The sequence below is a fragment of the Staurois parvus genome, unplaced genomic scaffold (genome assembly GCF_062004578.1).
Source record: "Staurois parvus isolate SC_StPar_1 unplaced genomic scaffold, SC_StPar_1.0 ptg000175l, whole genome shotgun sequence".
NCBI classification, from domain to species: Eukaryota; Metazoa; Chordata; class Amphibia; order Anura; family Ranidae; genus Staurois; species Staurois parvus.
Window position 1 is genome coordinate 13639606 of NW_028317971.1, and position 26617 is coordinate 13666222.

The window sequence follows — 26617 nt, forward strand, 5'->3', positions numbered from 1 at the left end:
TGTACGGGACCTTTGTGTGAGGTCCCGATCATGTGATCGCTGAGTGGCCAATCAGTGATCACATGAATAGTAGCAAGATATCACTTCTGACATCATTGCTTGCTACGTGTGAAATCTGTGAATGATCACAGAGGTCACATGGTACAAAGCTATTCACAACAGCCTTGTACCATGTGACAAGCTGTGACCAATCACAGCTCTCACAGTATTTCTCAATTGCTGCAAGAATGCAGCCAGAGCCACTATGGTGACACTGTACTGCTAGGGTGACAGTATGTTAAAAAAACAAATATAAAAAAATAAACAAAATTTTTTAAATTATAATTTTTGATTATAAACCAATGTGGGTTAATATTTTTTTACTTAAAAGATAACTGAATAAAGTTTGGCCAAGATTTATGAAAAAAGATTATTTATTTGCAAAATTTTATAAGAAAAACAATTTTTTCAAAATGTTGGGACTTTTTCATTTATATAGCAAAAAAATAATAAAAATCTCAGTGGTGAATAAATACCACCAAAATAAAGTTTTATCTGTCTCAAAAAAATGATAAAAAATTCATATGGGTACAGTGTTACACGACCGCGCAATTGTCATTCAAAGCATTGAAAGCTGAAAATTGACCTGGACAGGAAGGGGGTAAAAGTGTCCGGACTTGAAGTGGTTAAGGTTGTTGAAAAGCAACACAATTGAGTATATGGCATGACAGATAATATTTCAACCTACAACAGAGGAAGAAAAAGGATTATTAAGAACTCTTAGGGTATGCAGGAGCAAATTCTTTCTTTGGAAAAGGAAAAAAATTACTTTTTACATAGCGGTAGACTGGGATCTGAAGAACAAGCCAATGAACACTTAAAACTTCCAAAGGAAGCCTTCAATACTAAAATAAAAAGGTACTAGGTCATTGTTGAAGAGTTTCAGCTTTCACCTTTGACATTATGTCTTTTCTGCCTGGCATCTAACACAACAGTTATTCAAAGTGTTGTTTTACTTCATTGTGTCCTGTGTTAACTGTCCTTGTATTACCCTGAAACTAGGCATTCTTCATTGCCTTCCACCTGTCAAGCATTTCACCACCAGTGGCTAATTAAAGCTGGATATTGACTGCTCTCCATGACACAAGCTGCTGTGTTTATCATACAGTCTGTGGGTGTGCGGCTTAATGTGAGCACTGTCAGCATCACAGACTGAGCTCAGGTTCTTTACACAGAAAATGAATGCCTGCTCCTATTAACTCCTTTGTAGGGATTACAGCAGAACCACCAAGACTAAGGCAATCACATGTTTTGACAGCATTATATCCAGATACAGGAAGACTGGCGACTACAAGCCTGGACCCATCATTGCTTTGGCAGGGCACACCAAGAGGTAAATGTGCCATAATGTGTAAGTACACTGCAGATTTGCACATTATGACAACAGCCAACCCCACCCAGTGGCTAATCTCAGCAACATTGTTTTTGTGAAACTCTGTGCTTTCTTGCATACTAGGCAAAAGGGAGCACAGGCTCTGTACAATCTAAGAAACTGAGCTGCAAACCTTTCTAATTTCAGTGTAGTACACCGCTACATTTTATAGGGTTCCAAGTCATAACTCGTGATACAATATTAGATCAGAAAGATGTATGCTGTAGAATTTCTTGTATCAACTTTATTTACTGGTCCCTCAGTGGCTGCAAAGCTGTCCAGGTATGGAGGCAGCAAAGCAGCCCCCACACACATACCAGTCTGAAAAGCTGGGACGAGGTTTTTCTGCTCCCCCCCCATAAAACTGCATAGATTTACTTAAAAGGTTCCATTTCTTGCTGGTTCATTGAACATTTTAATGATCCTACAGTAAACCAGAAAATGTACTCAAAGATGCTTATTTTCTCAGACCATGAGGCAATACACAAGGTAACGGACCAGAAACAAAAATGCAGAACAGTAAAGTAAGATAAGGTGGAGGCCCTTATCACATACTTAAGCCTAGTTAGTGGTAACATTTTTTGAAGACAAAGGTTTAGTATGATGGGCAGGCAAGCAGCACTTTCAAGAAAAAAAAAAAAACTATGATGGCAAGAAAGGTTGTAGTTTTTTTTTCCCGTTAGTGGTAATCTTACCTAAAAAAGAAGTATGGGGTTTCCTTTTTTTGTTTTAAGTCACACTTACCTAGGTGGATGCAGTATCAGTCCAATGCTGCATCTGGCCCCTGCTGGCTCTAAGTATGAGAACTCCGCAATCACATGCTTGCTGAGTTCTCACAGCTGCTGTGAGCACTGGTGACTGTCAGTCACCCCCCCCCCCCCCAGTGCTCACTGGAGTGCTGGGCTGTGGAGGGGGAGGGAGTGGCTCTGGCTCTCAGTGGATCATTGAGAGGCTGAGTTGGAACTTGTAGGCTGCAGGGACTTGTAGGCACTCATTTACAGAACTCTGAATGAGTGACGTGTCCAAGTGGGCGGCGTCCCGCACGGCCAAATCTGACAGATAGTACAGGGAGACTTCTCCCCATACTATCTGTCAGAGGGAGGGGGGGTGGCAGGCGCTGCTGCGGTTATGGGAACATGTAACATGTTCCACCCTAAAAATGGGTCACGTCATTCATTCACAGACTTTCATGAATGAACTGCATGTGCCTTAGTGGCTGTGGGTTTGTAGTTTTCAATGAACTACCATGGCTCTGTGAAGCACCGTAGTACTTCATTGAAGCTTCCTGTCAGAATATCTGCTTGCTCATACATCCTATAGGCTATCAGATATTCTGACAGGTCCGCAGGAGACCTGCATGGCATCAGCGATCTACTGATCACTGGTGCAACGCTTTCCAGGGTCCTTTGGAGGAAAATAATAAATGCACATTTTTTTACCTGCAAAAAAATGTGCATTTATTATTTTTGTTCAAAAAGTGAACTTATCCTTTAGGCTAGGTTCACACCTATGCAGGTTGCATTTGAGCTGTTTCTGCATTGCGTTTTGCGTTGCATTTTTGCAGGGTTTTTTTTCAATCTTTTAATTTTTGTTGCTAGGCAGATTTAAAATGCAAAACGCATCAAAAACATGGCAAAAATGCATTAAAAACGTTAATACATGCTTTTTTGCAGAGTTTCCATTGAAGTCTACAGAACCAAAAATGCAACTTTTAGCGTTCAAAAAAATCCCTAACCCTTTTCTAAAAAAAAACACCAGGTGAAAACACACAGATGTGAACATGTCCCAAAGAAAATCATGGTAAATGGACTGTACTGCGTTTTTGCAAAACGCTGCAGAAAATGCTTAGGTGTGAACCTATAGTAAAAACCGAACATATACTAATTACACAGATTCTGTAGCTGATTAAGGTAGTAATTAAACTTACCTAGTGCTTTATCTGCATTAAATTAGCCTCAGAACCTGTGCAATTAATATTTGGCCAGTTTTAAGGCTTGGTTCACATCTGGGCGGGTGGTGCCGCTGCTGATCCACCTGAAAATCCGTGCAGCCACACCACCCGAGAGGAATGCGGACCCGCTGGCGAGTGCCATTAGTTCTAATGGCACGCCACCCGCACTGGAAATCGCGTTTCCCGTGTGGGCTGCATTTTCAGAAGAATTGCAAGGACTTCTTCCCTGTGTGTCACGGGGCACGGAAGTCCATTCAAATGGTTTCTCATGCCCGCGCAAAATGCGGCCTGCACGGACACATATATGTGAATCAGGGGTTAAGGGATAAGGTGGCAACCCTAATCTATGACCAGCTTTGGACTGGCTTGTATTGAGCTAAAGTCAAGAAGGAAAGCTGTACAGACATGTGGCGTGTTTTGATTTGTTTGCTTTTTAGGTCTATGTAGACCTCAAGAAGAGTAATGTGCTTTGCATACAGGAAATGTTATATTACAATTGTTTTTATACAAGTTATATAAACTTGGCTTCCTGTATTCCTCTTTAAGAGAACTACAATACTGACCTTATTCTCATGTCACACTGCTAAACAATTTAACCACTATGCCTAATATTGGCTCATTTGCAGAACAGTAAAAACAAGCAGCATTCGGCAATTGTCAACAAGGAGTTAAATTGCTCAGTAGCACAAGATTAAAATCGCCTATGTAGCTTAGCCATTAAATTGAGCGAAGCCAACTGCTCAAAAATGGTTGGAGAAACAGGCAACCACATGAGAAAGGCACATTACCTGTGATGTAAAAACGCTGTGTGCTTCTGCAACCACAGATAACATTGTGGATCCCTCAGGTTTTAAACTGGCAGCAAGAATGGGCTATCAGAGAGAGAGCTTGCAGCAGGGACACTTGTGTATTATTATGAGGATTTAATTAAGTGATAAAAGAGAGTGACTGAAGCATATTCTGAGCAGGTGCAAAGCAGCATTGGCTACAGAACAATGGTGTAACCCAGTGTGCATTCTACAACAGGATGCAACAGTGCACACACCTGTGGATTCAGCTGGGACAGACATGACAATGTTAAGCCCTAGATACATTTCATCCTTGTGCCAAAGCTCCCCTGCCTACTACTGACAAATGTGATAAAGCAGATTTTCTGTTTATAACGTGGACCCATTCAGAGCAAGGCTGCAGTCACTTACCACTGTTCATTTCTTAACTGAAGATTTTATAAAGCTGCTGGAAATTAAACAGAACATGAACAGAGATGGGCCTCAAAGTAACATAACTAGAGCAAGTCTAAAAAAACCGTGGTCTCCACAGGCGACCATACAATAACCCTGAAAGACACTATTATGTTTCTTCACCTTATGAGGCAACTCTGGCTACAACAAATGGCCTAGACAATGAAGGAATGTAAGCGCAGCAGCAGAAGGAGAAAAAAGAAAAACTTTTGACTACTAGAATCAGAAAGTATGAATAGAAGATTAATTTCTCTCTGAACAAGAAGAATAATGATAATGCAGTAATTAACATACAAAATTTAATAAGCTTGACATAGAACTCCAACATACAAACCTACTTAAAAAGTTGGAAACCATGTAATTTGTTTTTTTTCTTCAGTGTTTGCAAATAATGTTTCCTAATGTCCTGAGTCTAGACATAGAACAGACTAGAATTTTCAGAAGTCAGCACCTATATTGTTATATATAGGAACCCATTCTGAGAATTGGCTACTCACCCAATTGCTTCAAGAATTTGTTTTTTTTTAACAGTATTACAATTCAGGAATTCCCACTTCTCTGTGAGTTCAGTTGGTGCATACTTGGTTCCAGTCAATGGCTCAAAAAATACTGACACCAGAGACATCTGGGCAACTAAAGGTTTTAGAAGGTGGTCAGCAATGGCAGCCTCAATATTTCTCACAGCTTTCTATATGTATTTTTCATACTCCAAGAACATAAAATGTGCTCTAGCCAACTTTAGTGTGCTGTAATGTGCTGCCAAAAATGTTGCAATGCACAACACATGTAGATGTAACAGGCCCATCAAGTAACCCAGCACCAGAGCTTGTATGCCTCCATAGTCAATGTAGAGGTGACAGCTGCGCAATGGAAAAGAAGAGCACAAGCCCAAGGTCTAAAGATTTTTATCTTGAGTCAGGATATGCACTGCAAAGAGCACAGAGAATTTGAAGGAAAAAAGGAACAGTTGCTAGAACTACTTGTACTGATAGGAGACATTTGGCTTTTATTTTTTGGTAAAGTCCATCTCTACCCCCTTCCCCAAGTTGACAGTGCTGCTGTCTGAAGGTGCCTCCATTACTCCTCCATCCACAGTGGAGACACCATAAGACAGAACATTTGTTGCTGTCACCACATTTAAGGATTGGCAAGCTGCAATATTATAATTTTTTGGGTTTAATACCACTTTTAATCTGCCACACCTACAGGCATTCTAGACGCAGGGTCCTGGACAGAGATGCAACCTCTTTGATCTTGATCCCAGTGCCGCTATGTTGCAGTGACTTGTGTTTACATTTTCAGAAACGGAAGATAAAAACCCTACTGGAGAAAATTCAGCCCGTGAAATTACTTTGGTTTGATGTGTGGTTAAGACTGCTAGCTGCTTTAAAATATTGCAATCCTTGGAATACCATGGTTTATGGTTTGAAAATGCCAAAATCCAAAATAAACACAAGCCCCAAATGCTTCAGAGATCTTAGAAAGGATTGCCTGTGTAGTCATTTCTTCTGTCTCTATAATGCTTGGTCAGCGAGAAAGTCTCTGCACCTTCCTGCTTCTCACCTCACTGGTCTCACCCTTCATTAGACACGATGAGGGTTGCCATGGGAACATGGATTTTAAAAAGAACTCTCAGCAAGCTCACATGCTGCTGACCCAGCAGAATCTAGACCCTTGCGCTGCACACATACACAACAAACTCTTAACAGGATGTAGCTAAAAGCCTTTAAAACAGATTTTAATGGAAGACTGATTAAATATGTCGTTTCCATTTTACCAACCTGACTAGCTGTGTTTGAAAATGAGAAATCTAATAAAGCCCTACATTTCACTTCATGATATTCTTAACACAGAACTCAACTACGAAACCTGCATAAAAAAAGCTTCATCTGAAAGGACTGCTTCTGGAATGATCAAGGGTTACATGAATGAAACCACAAATATACTGCTTGTCTATTGCCTCCATTTTAATTTGTTTTCAATTTATTACAGCTACCCAGACAAGGCAAAATGTGTAATTTATATGGCTTTATATTGGCACTTGTATTGGAAGGCATCCTGCATACTGAACACAAATTAAATACAATTATATACTTTAAATATCCTCTGAATATATTTTTATTAGAGAAAAGAAAATCTTTGAATTTATTTGGACAAATATCCTTCAGGTGAAATAATTCCTCCTAGAGCGATTAATAAAAAAACACACATCGCCATTTGACAATTGTGCAGAATACATTGCTATATGCTTTCTTTTTTTTTTTCAAAATAATGCAGTGTTGTAAGAACAAGAGAGTCTTTTGCTAGTATCCTGGTCCAAACTGCAACCTCATTTTGTATCGATATCAGTCACCTGTATAGCATCAGCCATACTGGGAGAACTCTAATGGCCAGCCAAGCTCTGCTGCAATGCATGTGTGCTGACAGTTAATGTTCTGACAAAAGGCTAGACAGAGCTAGAGCAAAGTTAGCAGGGGATGTAACTTATTGGTCATCTGCTTCTTGGTCAAACAGCAAGCTAGAATGTGTGTTTGGTCCACCTCTAGTGCTGCAGTAGCAGCGATGTAGTTTGGATGCATGCAGTTCTGTCTGGCAGATAAAATTATACCATCACATTTCAAATGTGTATATAGACGTTTGCCTTGAGTGCTGATTAAATATACTTTGCTCTTTTCCTGCACTGTAAAGCCGGCTTGCTTCCCTCATCAACAGTCAGTCTTGATGAGGGAATTCCTCCCGTGGAGCCACTGTGTTCTCCCAGCGGGGGGGGGCGTCCCTACCGGGAGAACGCGGCATACTAATATTATAATAGCCGTTAGCAACAATATGGTTGCCTGATCAACTTGGGTACATTCAGCCTGCCCATACATGGTTCGAATCTCAGCCGATCCCCGCTGAACCAGCTGAGATTCGAACAGTCTATGGCTGGCTTTACTTGGATAGGATTTTACAACCATAATAAGATGGTTATGAAGAGATTAACTATGTTACCATTGGTCTCGAACAGGTTAACAAGGTTACCATTGTAACCGAATCTAAATCACTAGATTACTGTACAGTGCTCCACGCTTTTATTTTATGTTTGCTTCAGGCTTTGCTTTTCTGTTATCAATATCTATAGGAAACCAGTTCTGACACCAAAACATTTGAGATACCACTACACAAGGAGAACACGTGGTCCCAGCATTGAACAATCATTTTGTACAGCTGCTGGGGTCTGTTCAGTTGCACATAGCCCAGCATAAACACTATATTTACTGGTCAACAAAGGGTGCTATGACAAGGATAAACTGCCAGTGGAATAAACTGAAGTGTAAGGTTGGTTCAAAGTATGCATTTCCATTCCCCCAGGGAAGTGTAACTTGTACGGGCGCTGGGCTAACAAATGAGGCTGAACCTGCAGACTTAGCAGCACCCAGCAGGGATGGACTGGAAAGGAGGGAGGGAAGATCCATGGAGGGGAGACAAAGACATTTACAAATGCTGACCAAAGCAATGCCAAGAGGAAAGAGGAGCTCCCTTTGAGTTACCTCACATTAAACTGAACACTATTGGGAAGAGTATTAACCCTCTGCAGCCAAATAACTCAAAGGCAAATCACTGCTCAGCTAATACCTGAGCCACCAAATGTACATTTCTAAGACAGCATTATCTGGCAATACAGACAAGGAGCTAGGTCATCAGAACAGCTATTTGTTAACTACAAAATAATAGAATTTCACCTTTTTTAAACGCTTTCCACTTGCTCAATACGGCATCTCTTAAAAGCCCCTGCCCTTTCAAGGTGACAATCACAAGAAAGAATTGCATTCACAAGGGAAAAAAAAGCACATGCTATTTCAAACTAGCTAGGGACAATGATTGTTTTTAATTCCTTGATTGAAAAATGTGTATACTTTGTTTCCAATACAAAAAAAGGTATTCATTTGTGTTGGCTAAAGACCTGTACACAGAAGAATATTGGACAAAGACCTGTACACATGATAAAAATACTGAACAAACTATCATCCGTTTTTTTTTTTTTTGCATGCTAGTCTCATATCGAAAGTGAGGAGGTAACTAACTTTACGAAAATTCTTGGACAGAAAGAAAAATTGGAAGCGGTGTAATGTATTTGTATTGTATTTACAGATGAAACTGATGTACTGAGTAAACAAAAATTGTACGATCTGCTATCGTACGAGAAAAATGTTCATACTAGTCCCTTCAAATCATTTAGAACAAAAGCTGCGTACTAATGATCAGATTATTGTATGATCACTTCGAAAGCTGCATTTTTTTCAATTTTCTGATTGTGTGTACTAGGAATTAGAACAGTGTTAAAGCGGAGTTCCACCCAAAAGGGGAAGTTCTGCTTTAAAGATTGGTCCCCCGCTCCCCATTAAGGATTGGCACCTTTGGGAAGCGTGCGGGGGGTACGGGTACCTGAATTTGACAGGTACCAGCTCCCACTTCCACTGCAATTGCCTAGGTGATCAGAAGCAAAAGTTGTCCTCCTACCCATCTTCCCCGAAGTCTTGTGGGACACGTGACAGGTCCCAGAATACGACTGGGCCATTCAGGAAGCACAGCGCTACTTGCGTATGCGCAGTGGGCACCCGAATGTGAAGCCGCAAGGTGACCACATTGAAGATGCCGATGCTTGGAATACAGAATGGCCAGTGAAACGGGCTGCGGCAGGGGCAACGCGGGATCGTGGGACAGGTGAGTGGCTGTTTTTTTAAAAGTCAGCAGCTACAGTTTTTGTAGCTGCTGACTTATTTTGTTACAGAGTGAGTGGAACTTCGCTTTAACATTATCAGTACAGACATATATTTGTGCATTATACTACTATACACAGATTAGATAACATTGCAAAGAACCTGCAAAGCCAGAGGGTCCTGTCCATTCCCAATTCACAAAGAGATCTTGGTTCTTAAGGTACAGTAAGTCCCCGAATTACTTTTATATTCAAATATTCAAGTTGTGAACTTTCCCAGATACAAACAGACTTCACATTACGAACATTCGTAGATGAGAACATATTGCGGAAGTAGCTCACGTGTCTGCTGGACATTGTCACAGCTGCACATTGTCACAGTTGTGCTGCTGTGTGCTTACTGTACAGTGCAATAGTTTACTGTGCAGAGCCCAGGAGGGGACTGCTAGGAAGAGCAGAGCAATAACCAGGGAAACAAAAGTGAAAATAATTGAGAAATTGGACTGAGGCGAAAAATGGTAGACATCGCTCGTTCTTATAACATGAATCATTCAACCATTGGCACAATTCTAAAGAACAAGGCCAAGGTGATGGAACATGTGAAGTTTGCTGTGCCTATGAAGTCAATAATATACAAAAAGCCTGGTAAAGTGATAGAGGAGATGGAGAAATTTCTTAGTGTGTGGCTGCAGGATCAGCATCAGTGTCGAGTCCCTCTCAGCTTAATGCTTATTCAAGAAAAAGCTAAAAGCCTGTTTGAAGACTTGAAGAAAAAACGGGGTGAACAGGGTGCATCTTTTACTGCCAAACATGAATGGGTTAACAAATTCAAGGCTAGAGCCAACATTCACAATGTAAAAGTAAGTGGTGAGGCTGCGAGTGCAGATACCATAGCTGCCCAAGAATTTCCAGCAACACTTAGAGAAATTATTGATGAAGGTGCTCATTTACTCCTTCGGGTTTTTAACGTCGATGAGACAGGACTGTACTGGAAGAGGATGCCAGAACAAAGTTATATCAGAAAAGAGGAAAAGGTGATGCCAGGCTTTAAAGCAGCAAAGAACAGACTTAATTTGTTGTTTGGTGGCAACGCTTTCGGTGATTTCAAACTAAAGACTGTCTTCGTTTACCATTCAGAGAATCTAAGAGCCCTCAAAAACATAGCCAAGGGATCTCTACCTGTTGTGTGGAAGAGTAACGCCAAAGCCTGGGTTACACAGGACATTTTCCAGGACTGGCGTTTACATCACTTTATCCCAGAGATAGAGAAATATTGTTCTGGAGAAGGATATCCCATTCAACATTCTTTTGCTGCTTGACAATGCACCAGGTCACCCCCAATTCATGGATGACTTTTATGCCAACGTCAAAGTAGTGCATCTGCCACCGAATTCTATGCCGCTCATCCAATCTATGGACCAAGGAGTTATTGCACTTTCAAGAAGTATTATTTACGTCAGGCAGTGAAGGCTATTGATGAAACAGGAACAACCTTGCGACAATTTTGAAAGGACTAGAACATCTACAAGGCCATAAAAAACATCAACTTTGCTTGGTGTGAGGTTTCAGCTGTCACCATGAATGGGGTTTGGAAGAACCTTTGCCTGCAGTTTGTTCATGAAGTTCATGGACTTGAGAAGATGGGTAAGGAGTCAAAAGAGGTCTTCAACAACTTAGTGACCCTTAGCACGAAGCTGGAGCTAGATCTACAAGAGGACGACTTCATAGAACTCCTTGATGTGCAACATGAGGAGCTTACTAATGAGGACTTGATGGAATTAGAGGCTCAGCGAAAAGACGAAGAGAACCAAGAGGAAGATGTAACTGAAGAACCAAAGAGATTCAAAACACAGGAAATGGCAAGGGTATTTTCTTTACTTAAAGAGGCACCGTTAGTTTATAAGGCATAGGACCTAAACATAGAACGATACACAAAGGTTGCAGCAGCCATTCAGAATGCCATCCAGTGCTACAGAGTCATCTATGATGAGGAAAAAGAGCTACTACTCAGACATCACTGTATCATTTTTTCCAGAGGGTAGACAGAATTGAATCCATCAAAAAACCTGTGTCATCAACATCAGGTGTGAGTGAAATTCCGTCTTGCCCTCCATCTCCTATTATTGATGATACTTCCGCTCCAACATCAGGTACGGGCCAAATTCCATCTTGCCCTCCATCTCCTATTGCTCATGATCCTTCAGCTCTGTCAACATCAGGCGTGGGCCAAATTCCATCTTGCCCTCCATCTCCCATTGCTGATGATCCTTAAGCTCCAACAACATCAGGTGTGGACCAAATTTCATCCTGCCCTCCATCTCCTATTGCTGATGATCCTTCATCAAAGTAAAAATAGTTTACAGTATTTTTATGTGTGTTTGGGTTTTTTATGCTTTACATGGTACATTTGTGTCATAGGTGTATAAGACTTTGTCAGACTTACGAACGAATCCAATTTATGAACATTCTTCTGGAATGGAACTCGTTCGTAAGTTGGCTTACTTACTGTACTGTGACTTGTCAACATTTTCATACAAAGCATACTGGGCACAAAATAAATGCTCTAAATATTGGTATTAAAAATGTATCTCTTCAAGTACAGGAAACACAAACACTGATCAGCCATAACTTTATGACCACCTAACTAATATTTAGTAAATTCCCGTTTGCCGCCAAAAAAGCCCTGACCCATCAGGGCATAGACTTCACTGGACCCTTGAAGGTATGCTGTGGTATATGGCACCAAGCTGTCAGTAACAGATCCCTTAAATCCTGTAAGTTGCAAAATGAGACCTCCATGGATCAGACCTGTTTTTCCAGTACATCCCACAAATGCTTGATTGGATTGAGATCTAGAGAATTTGGAGAACAAGGCAACACCTCAAACTCATCATTGTGTTCTTCAAACCATTATTGAACCATTTTGCAGTGTGGCAGGGTGCATTATTCTCCTGAAAGAGGCAATTACCATTAGGGAATACTATTTCCATGAAAGGGGTGTACCTGGTTAGCAAAACTGTTTAGGTAGGTGTACGTGCCAAAGTAACATCCACATGAATAGCAGGACCTAAGGTTTCCCAGCAAAGCATTGCCCAAAGCATCACACTGCCTCAGCTAGCTAGCCTACTTCCCATAAGCCATCCTGGAGCATCTCTTCCCCAGGGAAGCAACACACAGGCAAACGTCCATTAACATTTAAAAGAAAATGTGATTCATCAGATCATGCTACGTTCTTTCATTGCTTCAGTTCTGATGTTCATGTGCCTATTATAGGTGCTTTTGGCTGTGCACACGGGTCAGCATGGGCACCCTGACAAGTCTTCACACACACACACACACACACACACACACACACACACACACACACACACACACACACACACACACACGTAATGTTTGGGGGTTCTAAGTAGTTTTCTAGCATATTTTAACATGTATTTGAGAGATGTCAGATTTGGCCCAATTTTGAAGTCGTTAAGGGCACTTTAACTGATAAACTGCCAAACTGCGTATTTAAACGGTGTTCAATACATGTATTTACATAACATAGCTGTAATATATATTTTCATTTATATAAATTCAAATGAGGATTATAGTATCTGTGCATAAACGACTGGAACATAAACTGACAAATATTTTTGTGAAGGACTACAGGGTTCTGTAAGGAGGACACACAAAACACTCTCACAGTTGGCAGACTTGTTTAAATAACTTAAAACAGAACGGCAGAAAGCAACAGAGGCAAACTGATGTTTAATCTTGAACTAGAAGGCAAATTAAAGGGTCATGTTTATTTAAATGGCTTTCCTTGCTCATAATGTTTGTATATTGCACATTACAGAGCATTATCTGCATTACTGTGACCTGGGATGCCTCTGTGGACAATAATGGAGCTTTTACTGGCTGGGGACTATATACTGCAAAAGGAGCTGAAAACAGCAATTTTCCACTAGCTTTCCAAGATCTAGTTCACGATGCTCTTTTTCATTATTATGGTATTCATGACATTAATGCTATCATTGCACCCACAAAAAGTAGTAATGTAAACATAGGTCTCAAATGTACTAAAAGACTGTCATAGTTGATGGCAAATGAGTACTCATCTCTATTCATGGGCTCAGCAATAGTCAATCAGGTTATCATATATTTTGTTATTCGATTTGTTGCGATATACTATGATATACTGTGATATGATAGCTTGGGTTAATGTGCTTAAAAATCATTTTATTATCAACCAACAAACCTTACACTTAATTTTTAAAAGATAGGACCTTGCAGGACCACACAATTTTTTTTAAAATTTTCTGTAAACGTGAAATATCAGACAACTTTATTTCCATATTATTTTTCAATAAAATTGGATTTGTATACATACTGTAAAATCTTTTTGAGTTCATTGAGGGTCACAAAATTCGGATAATATTGGGTTATACTGCTGCCTACAGAAGAACACTGGCACACAAAAAAAAAAAAAACGATTATCCTGGTATAACCCCTCCCACTCTAAGCAAGCCTCTGATTTGCAGGAAAGCAGTACTGAGGTCTGTGTCCCTCAATGAACTACAATAAAGGATTTTACAGTAAGTGCAAAAATATTGCTATCTTTCTCATTCACTGAGATACACAAGATTTGGAGACTAATAGGACATCCAAAAGTAGTCCAAGTGACATGTGGGCAACAGAAAAAAGTACCAGTTACACTTACCGGTAACTGTGTTTCTGGGAAATCTTCCAGGACAGCACACCTGAGAGGTGACTAGCTCCACCTGACAGGAAACAAAATCAAACGACAGAGTTTAAATTCCCCGCCCTTCCCTCCACTCCTCAGTTATGCAAGAGAATTCCCGCACTCTGATATACGAAACGCATTGTGCCGCAAATTGGTCAACACCAGATACGGGTGGGAAGTAGGCCTGCTGTCCTGGAAGATTTCCCAGAAACATCGTTACCGGTAAGTGTAACTGGTACTTTTCTCTAGTCAGCTTCCAGGACAGCACATCTGAGACGCAAAGCAAGGAACTCAGGCTTACCTTAGGGCGAGACATGTGGCTGCTCGGTAGATCTGTTCAATCGATTACCCAGCCCTCTCCGCCCAAGTGGTCGCCAGTGATCTAGTAGATTGAGCCCTCAGGTGTAAAGGAACTGAAACCCCTGATTGCTCATAAGCTAAGGGGATGGCTTGTCTGATCCATCTAGCTATTGTTGGCTTAGTTGCTTGCTGTCCCTTCCTCGGGCCACTAAACAAAATCAGAAGGTGACTCGACGTCCTGAAGTCAGTTATACTATCCATGTATGTCCGTAAACACCATCTGAATCTAAAAAATGAAAACTCTTTTCCCTCGCATTCTTAGGGTTTTGACAGAAAGACTGTAGGACAATCTTCTGTGTCCTATGAAACCGTGGGGCCACCTTGGGCAAATAAAGAGGATCCTGTCTAAGCACTACCCTGTCCTTTAATACCACCAAGAAGGGTGCCTTGATAAACAGGCTGTGAAGGTCACCTATCCTCCTTGCCATTATGATGGCTAAAAGGAAGGTTAACTTAAAAGATAAAGTCCTAACAGAAATCTGTGCCACTGGCTCAAATGGTGCCTTGGTTAAAGCCTCCAACACTAAGGTCAGATCCCAAGCTGGAAAATTATGTAACTTAATGGGGGTCACCCTTTCCCTGGCCCCCAGAAACCACTTAACTAGGGGCTCCGACATGAGTCTCTGATCCAAAAAGACCGATAAGGCTGCCACTTGCACCTTTAGGGTGTTTACTGCTATATCTTTATCCACCCCTGCTTGGATAAAGCCTAGGATCACAGGGATCGTAGGAAGAGCAACCCCCTTCTCCTAACACTAACTAGAAAACACTCTCCACACCTTGGTGCATATTTTTCTAGTAACAGGGTTCCTGCTGAGGAGAAGAGTGTCAATCACTCACTCAGAACACCCCCTTCATCTAAGGATTTCCCTTTCAAGAGCTAAGCCGTTAACCGAAAAAGCTCTGGGTTGGGGTGAAGCGCTGGCCTCTGCAAGAGAAGATCCCTCCTGACTGGGAAACGCTTTGGGGGAGCCACGGACCCCCTCTTCAAGGTGGTGAACCAGGCTCTTCTTGGCCACGACAGGGCCAGCAAGATCAGTCTGCAGCTTTGACTTATATGAAAAAAGACCTCGGGATTGAGTTCCCACGCTACCTGGAAGATTAACTGTTGCCTGAGGAAATTTGCTTTCGTGTTGGCCAACCCTTTTATGTGGACCACCGACACCGAAAGGACCCTGCTCTCTGACCATCACAGAGGTCCAGGAGCATCTGGGATCTGGTGCCCTGATGATTCAGGTATGCCACCAATGACCTATTGTCTAACAAAAACTGGACTTCTTTTCCTCCGATCCTGTCTTCGAAAGACTTCAAGGCCTGACCAACTGCCAGCATCTCCCTGCAATTGGAGGAGATCCCCTTTAGGTGTGTCTCCCACAGGCCCTGGGCTTGTCGGCCCTTTAGATGAGCTTCCCAGCCCCACTCTCTTGCGTCTGTGGTTACCCAAACTGGGACCCACTGCGCCCATGGTCTTCCTTATCCCAGATTCTGGGGCCTGAGTTACCACCCCAGCAAGGTTTTTACACTCTTTGGGAGGGAAACCCTCTTGTCCAGCGACTCCACTGTCTTGTTCCAGGAGGATAGAAGGAAGTATTGAAGCTCCCTGGAATGTAACTGTGCCCACTCCAGGGCCAGAATACAGGCTGTCATGAGCCCTAGGACTCTCATGATGTGCCTCTGGGAGCAATCTGGAACCGCTATCAACCCGGAGACAGCCCTCACTACTTTTTTGGTTTTCTCTTGGGGTAAAAAGAGCGTCTGGACTCTGGAGTCCACTACATACCCCAGGAACTCCTTGGCTTAGTAGGGAGAAATGAGGACTTCTCCCGAATGACAATCCACCCCAAAGATTGCAAGGTGAGGATCACTATTTCCAGGTCTCTCAGGACTTGGTGCTCTATTTCCGTGAAAATGGCAAACTGTAAGAAGGCTTGGTATTCCGGGGCAATAGGAATGTGGAAGTAGACGTCCCTGAGGTCCAGTGGCCATAAAAACTCCCTTGAGCAGATGTTTCCGTAGACTGTAAATACTTTCCATACAGAACTTTTTGAACCACAGGAAACTGTTCAACCTGCTTAGATTTATGATCAAGTGGAATTTCCCCAAAGGCTCTGGGACCATGAAGACATTGGAAAAAAATCCCAGGAAAAACTGGCCCGTTGGCACATCGACAATTACCTCCTGATCCGCTAAATCCCTGATCCCTCACAAGAGACCCTTTGCCCTGACTCTGAGGGGGATAATTCAACACAAAGGTATGAGGAGGGAGTGAAGAGAATTCCAACTGGTACCCTCCTTATCAATTGCAGGATATACGGGCTCTCGGAAATCTTCCCCCATTGCTGAAGGAACCTGGAAAACCTCTTGCCCACCCTGAGATCTATGTCATTTGGGGTCCTTACTGGTGGGTTTGGGGCTGGAAAAAAAGGTAGCTCCCTTTCTTTCTTCCCTTGTTTTCCCATTTCTTGGGCGAATCCTTCCTAAACTTTTGCTGGCTATAACTAAGGGGGGCTCAAAAAAACTTCTTCAACTTATCCTTTTTGGCCTTGACAGGAAACTTTTTTTCCCTTTTCGGCAGACCTCGATAACACCTGGTCCAGCCCTGAGCCAAACAGTAAGGAACTCTCAAAGAGCAGACCGCAGAGTCGGGCTCTTGAGGTCTGATCACCCTCCCAGGTCTTAACCCACACTGCCTTCTGTGCTGAGTTGAGAAGCGCTGCAGTGTTAGCTGATGTCCTGACCATCTTCACTGCAGCATCTGCTGAGTAAGCAACTGCCTTACTGACCACCTCCAGGGACTCTAACACCTCTTCTGGGCTTCCCCCTTTTTCTTGGTACCCCAAGAGACGTGCTCAATTACTCTATATGCATTCAAGCATCAGTATTCCTAGCGATGCAAGCGGATGCAAAGGATGGGGCCATAGTAGCAGCATTGGCATCCCAGGCTCTACACAACAGCGTCTCAGTCCTAAAGTCCATCTGATCCTTGATGTTACCTGAATCCTCAAAAGGACAGGAAAGATTTTTTATACACTTGTGATAACGCAGCGTCTAGCTTAAGAAGAGTCTTTAAGAATTTATCTTCCTCCTCTTCTCCAAAAGGGTACCGTCTTTTCCATGTCTTTAATTTTAAAACCTCTCTCTCGGGATCCTTCTATTCTCTTAAGACAATATCTTTGAGAGTTTGGTGCACAGGTAGCACCCTAGCCTGCAGCCTCATCAACCCCCGATACATCTCATCTTGGGCTGAGACCTGTATTGGTGGTTCTGGGATGCCCTCTGAGGCATAAATGGCTCTTAGGAGCCCCTCCATATCTTCGACATCAAAAAGGTGTCTACCCAGTCTAGATTCCTCGCTAGCCCTTCCAAATCTTCCCTCTCTTCCAGGGAGCTTTGGTCAGAGACCTCAGCCTCCTCTATGTCTTCCTCTTCTGTGACCTGAGAGAATGAGGGACCGAAACCCCCCCACTGCTTCCCCTTCCAAGTCCACTCCTGGGAATATTACTCTTCCCTGGATGTCAGAGCTCTCAAAAGGATTGTAAAGTGGCTAACATCTCTGATTGCACCGACAAAAAATCCTTCATAACCACAGTGATTTCTTTCCCTGACAACTTGTGGATACATTTGTAACAAAAGGGTCTGTCATGGTCTTGCGGGACTCTATCATTGCAATAACCACACCGTTTTGAGCGGGGGCTTAAGTGTCTTGCGAGCGCTCTCCTGGGCGGTTCCACACAGCTCTAAGGAGAGAAACAAAGGGCCTCGGTTAGAAGGGTATTCTTTCCCCTAGGTAAACCTGTATGGGAGTGGGTAAAAACTCTACCCCCCTCCTCTCCCCCACCAGCCGAGCCAGACTTACCACCTCTGGTCTTCTTACTGGCTGCAGCCACTGCCTCGCCTTCCATCCTCAGCAGGGCTCCTCGGGACTGCGACACCTTCTCTAGGCTCCTGGGTCCACACTCCCAGTGGTGATTCCTGGAGGCTCCTCACTGGCCTCATGCAGAAGGGAACTCAGACCAGCGCCACTATCTTTAAGGCGGAAGTCTCACCCTAAGCAGAAATCTGACCAAGAACGAGGCATGGTCCACAGTCTTTCTCCTGCTTCCGTTCCTGCACCCATGGACCCTGGGCTCTCTGCCTGCTGCCCTCTGGCCTTAGCACCTTGGGCGCTCTGCCCACCCTAGGGCTGTGTGCCATGCAATTCTTGGCCAGCGGTCCCACAGCACCCATGAGATAGAAACCCCATGGCCTAATCATCTTCTGGTCATGCCTCCCTGCTGCCATGAATAAGGGAAGAAGTGTGCCCATCCCTGGAACACCAGGCACACCTCCCCTGTGCCAGGAAGACTCCTCCATACTGGGACCTCTGGAGTGTGTGTGACCCCGGTTCAGAGCCTGCCTTCCACGGCTTAGCTGCTTAACCCATCAGGGGGGACCTTCCAGCCCCAGGCCTTAGGTCTCCAAAAAGAAACAAACATTTTGCTGCCAAGGAAACACAATAAAAAAACTGAGAAGTAGAGGGAAGGACGGAGAATTTAAACTCTGTCGTTTGATTGTGTTTCATGTCAGGTGGAACTAGCCATCTCTCAGGTGTGCCATCCTGGAAGATGACTACAGAAAAGCACACAAAAAAGGCCACACCAAAGAAAAAACAGAATCTGAGCTCAAAGAATGGCCTGGAGGACTGAGATGGCAGCAAATGAGGCCTAAATAGCCATCTAGTAAAACTTGGGAGAGAGAACATGTGAACAGAAGACTAGTTTGCAGCCTTGAAAACATAGTAAATGGTTTTGTGATCTTTAGAAGTCCAAGAAATATTCTTAGATCTAGTACAGTGCACCTTGACAGTAAAAGGTGGAAAGACAGATTCTAAAGACCATTGGCTTGAATGATTACCTGTCTGCATCACTGAGAAATGTTAAGCTGGTTCCTTTTTGTGGGGACTATCAGCAATAACACAGGGAGAGACTAGTCCTAAAAAAAAAAGCTGTGTCGGGGAAGTAGTCATGCACAGCTTGAACTACATCCAGACAATGAAGGGAGAATTAAAGGAAATTTTGCTGAACTAGGATTCAGAACTATGAACATACGACAGTTCGTGCCATAGCCACTAGGGGACCCTCTAACAGGGTAAAAGAAATCAAAAGTAAAGAAGCAATTGGGAAATAATGATCTGTCAGATAGATAATAAAGTAACCATAGCTTGCCCACAAAACCACCTAGAATGAGGAGTAACACTGTAATATTAAAACACAATAGTACATAAAACCGAAAAGCAAGATCTGAATCACAGAGGTCAAAGTGGTGTACTATACAAGAAAAGACTCTAGGCTCTGGCTTGGTGGGATTAGATGCTGAATGATAAGAGAAGGGCGGCAACAGCTTCATAGCATAGTAATGTCTTATTAAAAGAGACAGCAGGCACTGCTGTGCTGGTTGACACCGAATGCTCGAAATGCCACATGCTCGAAAACACTTCCCTTGGGGAGGGGGTTTTTCCCAGGAGCATTTTCTTACTTATACTGGCAACAGTTTGTACCTCCCACATTTTTAAAAAGAAAGAGAGCAAAGTGGCCTTCTGTTTGAAAAGTCTGGAGACCCCTGGACTAGGGAACCAGTATGGAGGGAATCTTTATCCTTTCTCCTGAGCCTAGTCAACGCCAGTAATGTTTGACAGACTAGCATCAAAGCCATGGTTGCAATGCAAGACCTGCAAAATAAAAAAAAGATTTTGGAAAGAAATTTCTTGATTTTAAGTGCTTTTGAATGGGTGGAAGGGGGGTGGGTGGGGGAAGAGATATAGCACCACTCAAAATATAACTAAAAGGCAAAACTTCTTCCCCCCCCATTTTTGAAGAGCAAGGGATAGTTATAACCATAGTCCGTTTATTGTTCGTCAGTCTCCCACTGGGAAGATTCCCTTCCTGTCCCATATTCAAAACAGGAAGTGAGGGAATTACAGAACTAGTGCCCCCACTGAAAGATTTCCTCTACCAGTGTTCTGTCATCCCAAAATTATAGTTTTTTCTATTATTTTCACTTTCATTGATAACAGCAAACAGGACAAATAGAGAGAATGAATCTCAGCAATAAAAACTGACAGTTGTTCCAAACCCTCTTCACTCTGCTGATTCATGTAAAATCCTTCCTTCATGTTCCTAGATACTGCCCAGAATTGCAGCTGCAAGCACTTGCATTACTTGGTCACCCCTTTATGCCCCCGCTGCCTCATATCATTACTGTCCCACAATGCAACGTGTTCTGTGAATGGTCAGGGGAGATTGTGTCATTCATCTGCACCCCCTCCATTCCCAACATGTTTTGTAATAATTGTCTGTATAAAACTCCCAGATCTGGCATTTCCACTGATCTCAAATTCCACCAGACATATCTGGTATGATTCATCATGTTTAAATACTGTTAAATGCTGGGCTAACTAATGTACCGTCTTCAGTATTGTCTTTAAATTAAAGAGCTAAACGTTTCTTTATATTCCACAAATATCTTCATGATATTGCACTCTGATAACCTCAACCTACAAGGTGGCATTAATGTCACATTAACTTGAAAACCAAGATATTTTTTGAATCAAAAATGAATAGTAATGGTTGACTTTAATGCTTCTCTGCATATACAGTGAATATCCTACTTCTCATCCTCCCACCCAGCCTGTACACCTGCAGAAGTTACAAGAGCACCTCAGGAAAACCCATCTAAAAGCCATCATAACATCAAAGAGCACAAATCCTACTCTGATCTCTGATAATAGATTTGGTAATGCATGACGGGGATTAAAAAGACTGTCCAAGCAGATATTTCTGCTTTTAACTACTTAGATTATAGCGAAAGATCATCTTCATATTGTCAAATTATCTCAAAGCCAAAATTAGGACACCAGAGTGAATGATTGACAACCAAATTCAGAAGTCTGTCTACATTTCAGAAAACACAATACAATAAAAGTGTTAGAACAGGGGAACCTTGGATGGCAGAATCAGTTTTCTGCCCCCCCCAACTCATACGTCATGCATGCATAAAAGCCAAACATTCCTTGGTTGAGGAATTACAGGTTCCTGGTTTCCTCAATTCATATTTCTCATATGCATACAAAACTTGGCTTTCCTTGGCTGAGGGCTCCATGTATAAATTTCAATCTTTTTTAACACTGGAATAAAGCAATGAGCATTGACCAAAGAGAATTCTGTTAACAAGGAAAATAAAGCAAGCTTAGCACAGCATAAAAAAAACCAAAACAAAAACTCTGTGGTACATGGATTACAGATTGCGTACAAAATACTTTTTTGCATTACAAGTACAAGTATCACGTTGACAAATGTAATCCATTCAAGTCATGTTTTCTTCATAATCTGTTTAAGAATTTTTGGTGAAGAATTTAGCATTTTTTTTCAATGATATTTAGATATAATTGGGGTGTTCATCTATATTGATGCTGTATTTAATGTTTAAACAGGATTAGATCGCACCAAATATTTTTGATTATTTACAAAAATAAAGTTAAGATCTTATAGTCATTATTTTTCCATGATCTGAAGCATTATGTCTAAATCACACGAAAAAAGCTATACAAATCATTATTACAAAAAAACACACAAAAAAAAAAAACTAAAGCTATATTTACCAAATAGCATGTACTTGAAAAATATGAGATGTGCCCCCACCCCCTTTTTTCCTCTAAATTAAAACTAAAATATGAACAGCTTTGGAGAGAAAAAATATCTGAAAACAATCTTGGCTTTGTCTTTATATCGTCATACCAGAATCATACTAGAATCTGCACAGTAGGGAAAAGAAAACCCACCTTTATGACAACCAAGTAACATAACTGAAAATAAAAGTTTTTCCACGCCCTAGATCTTAAAACCTAAGATATAGCAGAATAAGAAGACCATAAATTAACATCCTGGGAAATAGACCTGTCTTGAGTAAAGTGGATCAGAAATACTGACCTACAGCCTATTTTGTTCATAACTGTACATCGCATAACTTGCATTGGAAATCAAATCTCTGAAAAGGATATAAAAGATTAGGCAAACTACAATGTAGTGTAAATCCACTACACGAATTGAATTAAATTATACAGATTCTTGGATGTGGTAGACACACCATTTTTTTTAAAGGCTTTTATTTCACCTGTTGATCTAGCCAGTAAGTCTCTTATTTTTCAACTTCCTTTTACAGACCAAGTTGTTCAGAAAATGTGGCAGCTAGATTGTTGGGACATACCATTTAACATGGACACGGCTGCTTATAATAGTCAGCTTTTATTAATTTACTTAAAACCTTTATCCCAAAATAGGAAAAAGAACTTGCTGTTAACTACTTAAAAAAAATGTTAGCCAGAGTTTGACAGTGCATCTAGCACTACCCTCCTTCTAGACTGGCAATGCTGCTTTCTAAAAGTGTCTTCATTTCTCCACCATCCAGCACTGAGACGCCTTAAGACAGGAAGTGTTACTAGCTGGATAAACAGGTGAAAATAAAGGGAAAAAAGCCTGGGGGGAAAAAAAAAAAACAAAAAAAAAACTGAGGTAGCCACGACATTCTAAGGATTGATGAGCTATAATATTACATGTTTGTTTTCATGTTTAATACCACTTTAACCTGCCAACACATTGAGGCCGATTTACTAAAGGTCTTAGGAATGCTGACAAAAATAGCATGTGTATTCAATTTAATTACCCAATCATGTGCATAGGACATAGGTATACAGGGATCTGCTTCTCACATGATTGGATATTGGAGGTAAATCTTCATGCAATTTATTGTGTGAACGTTCTCAAATCCTTTAGTAAGCAAGCCTAATTAAGTTAACCATATGAACAGCTCTTCCATTAAGTTCACAGAGTTCTTCAAATCTCAAGGCCAACTTATAAGAGGACCTTAAGCCTACCCCCTTCTTCCGTTTTTTTTCTACCCTATACCCTTGCTTTGCTGGTGGTGTTGTAGGCACAGTACGGATACTCAGCCAGCCATCGAATCCAGCATTGTCCTCCTGACATCCTTCTGTCAACAGGCACTGCTTGGTCCCACGCTACTATCTTACTCACAAAGTCATCGAGAGGCCCGTCTGCTCTTCTGGGTTCAGCCAGCGGGGCAACATGACGACATGCCACTAGGCCCGTCCTCTTCCTACTTGTGTGACTTGCATATCCCAGTAGTCCCAGTGAGCGCTGTGCACGACATTTTGTACAGGAAAAAAAGGTAAATAAAAAAAGGAAGGGTCGAGAAGGGGAAACTTCACAAAGAGGGTGACGATCCGCTTTAAAGGCCATTTCACACAGGTGGATCAATTGGGTCTGCCTGTTTTTCAAGCAGAATCAATTGGACATGTGTCCATTTACACCCGCCTGCATCTGATCAGATAAACACAAGTGGATGGGGATCCCTTCCCCGTCTATCTAGCGGATTAGATTACAGTTGGATGTAAACGAACAAGCAGTCTGTTTACATCCAGCAGCCCATAGAGGACAGCAGGCTGTGGCCGCTCTGAATTAGCGGAGCAGACATGGACTTGTCACCTGTGTGCTCAGCGAGGGATCAGCGGACAGATCCCCCGCTGAGCAGGCATGTCTGCCTGTGTGAAAAGGGCCTAAAACTTAACTCTTCTTGCTGTACTCCACCTGGATGAAACACATTCCTACTAAGTAGTAAACAAAGTATCCAGACTCCTATCTAAAAATGTGTACATCAGATTCTCCAGATGGTGCCTTTGCTTCAAGGATAACTTTGCACTCTCAATGACCTTGTAACAATAGAATGGCTCCACTTTCTTGTACATACTGTGTGTGTCTCAGAGAATCTCTTCACCATGCGGCCAATTCTCTGCCAACCAAAACTGTCATTTGTAAAAAAGCCAAACAGCTGCCAGCACTTCTCTTATAACTATTATAATACCCATTAAAAGAAGCACTTGCAGAGCTCACACATTAAATATTTTGGATACAATCCCTTAAATAGAATTTAAATCATGTTAAAAGGCAAATAGCACTTGCCTTAATGCAGATTTTTACTTAATTAGCCAAATGAGAAAAAAATTCATCATAGTCTGCATATTGAATATACACTACATGAGCAGATCATGTATCCATGTAGATAATGAGAGAAAAACAGGAATTCTGGATGGGGATTCTTTAAACTAACACACTATCTTAACAAAATAAATGCAATAAGTTGGCAGCATTGAGTTTTGAGTGGGTAAAAATAAGTCAATATGGTACTGGTCATAAAGAATAAAACATAATCAATACACATTAAAGCTATTTGAAAGTTCAATCTATTTAGAAATATAGCTATTCTAGAAGGGAGAAACAATAGCGCTGTATACTTTGAGATAATTTGCAGAATGGTTAATTCTAAGAATTGTCATTGTTAAAGTAGAGCTTGGATTACATAAAAGAAAAAAACCTCAACCATCTCCCTCATCCTACTTGAATAAAAACTACATATAGAGGGGTATGAAAGAAGAAGCACCCTGATTTTGTTTTAACATCAACTGAGCTAAGGATAGTATTTCACTTTTCCCATCTAGAGTGTCTTTATTCCTGTTACCATTGTTATGATGACTGATGGATGTTCTCCTTGCTCTGACGATTGGTGAACCCACTCCAGTGTTGGAGATGGGATTTTCCACTTTGGCAGCAATGGACTTGTGTGCATGCACAGTGACGTTGTTTCTGTCTGGGTCCGCCCGCATCCCGCAAGTAATGTCAGCAGGATGGGAGAGGTACAAATTGGTGGTCCTGCTGGCGTTCAATTGCCACTGTAGCGCCATGTCTCCCTTTGTCTGACCAATTGACTCCCTTTGTCTGACCAAAGATTACTGACTTACTGGTGAGTTGTTGTACCTCTCCTGTGGTAATCAATACACCTTAATATCTGGGGGTTTTGTCCATTCATGCATTAAGAAAATTGGTTTAAAGGGAATCAATTTCAGTGGTCAAACTTTCCCTGTGAGTGACTTTCCAGGGGATTTATATTTGTTGTCTGTCACAGCATAAACCAAATTGTAATATCAATTGAAAATGCTTGAGGTTTAAATCAATGTGTTTCATGTGTGTGAATTTATTAATTTTGTATCTTTTGTAGTGGTATCCTTTTGTTAATATTTTCCTGTAACTTCCTGAAGAAGCCATGAATGGCGAAACATGTTGAGAGAATGGAAAATAATACAATTATGAAACATATGGATACCTGTATTTGTTTTTTATCTTTACCTTGCATAATTACAGATTTTATGCAATATATAATACATACAATGTTTTGTGGTTGTTCAATATATATATAGAAGGACATCAGACAAACTCAGCCTTCTGCATTCAGGTCATATGATACCATTCTCTAAATGTCTTGCATATACATAGGGCCAGCCAGAGAAAGTACTAGTGTTTGCTACATGAGTAAAAGTTTGTGTTACTGTGCTCCAGACAAAATGGTTTCATTTACATTCTGGACAGAAACTGGTGAGGGGTGTTTGATTATTCTGTTTAATGGAAAAAAAAAAAAATGGAAATATGGAAAATCAAAATTACCGTAACCCCTGTTGCCCCACACATCTCCACAAATGCAAAGCCAAGCCCACAGTGTTCACGCGTATGTAAAGCGCGGTTGAACCGCACGTGTGACATACTGCTGTGACTATCAGAGTGAGAACAATAATTCTAGCACAAGAGCTCCTAGTTAACTCTAAAATGATGAGCTGTAAAGACTTTTAAAGCGTCACCCATGATGATTAATTGCCACTGTAGTTTTTGGCAATATCGCGGACGCACAAAATTTTTAAACCTGGAATGTTTGGTATTCACTCGATGCAACCTGATCTTTTAGTTTTTAACAAAAAGGGTATTCTATTGTGTGTTTTTGCACTAAAATTCATTGCACCTGAACTGGTTAATTATTGTCATAGGTTTTTTTTTTTAAAGCAAGGAGTTAGAATGGTTTGTCATTTTCTCCACTGATGCTTCAGATTTTTATACAGTGAAGTAGTTTTATTGTGGACATTATGTTCATCTAATGTTGAAAAAACAAACTGTTTATAAGACAGTGTCCTAAAATGTGATGCACTGTAAAATGATGATGAGCATTCGAATGAACAGATTGATTGAAATACTACTTACATATTTTATAATGCCTTGCTTCATTTCATGAAAATAATATATATATTTTGAAAAGTAAGGTTTTAATCAATATCTCACTGGACACAAGAACAATT

General features: G+C 41.4%; 1 protein-coding gene and 1 pseudogene across 1 annotated transcript in view; both read right to left on the bottom strand.

Annotated features, from left to right (window-relative positions):
• SND1 (staphylococcal nuclease and tudor domain containing 1) overlaps positions 1 to 26617 on the bottom strand; it is a 987097-nt gene that overhangs the window by 37002 nt on the left and 923478 nt on the right. The window lies entirely within an intron of this gene.
• Positions 16901 to 25180, bottom strand: LOC149462440 (uncharacterized; annotated as a pseudogene).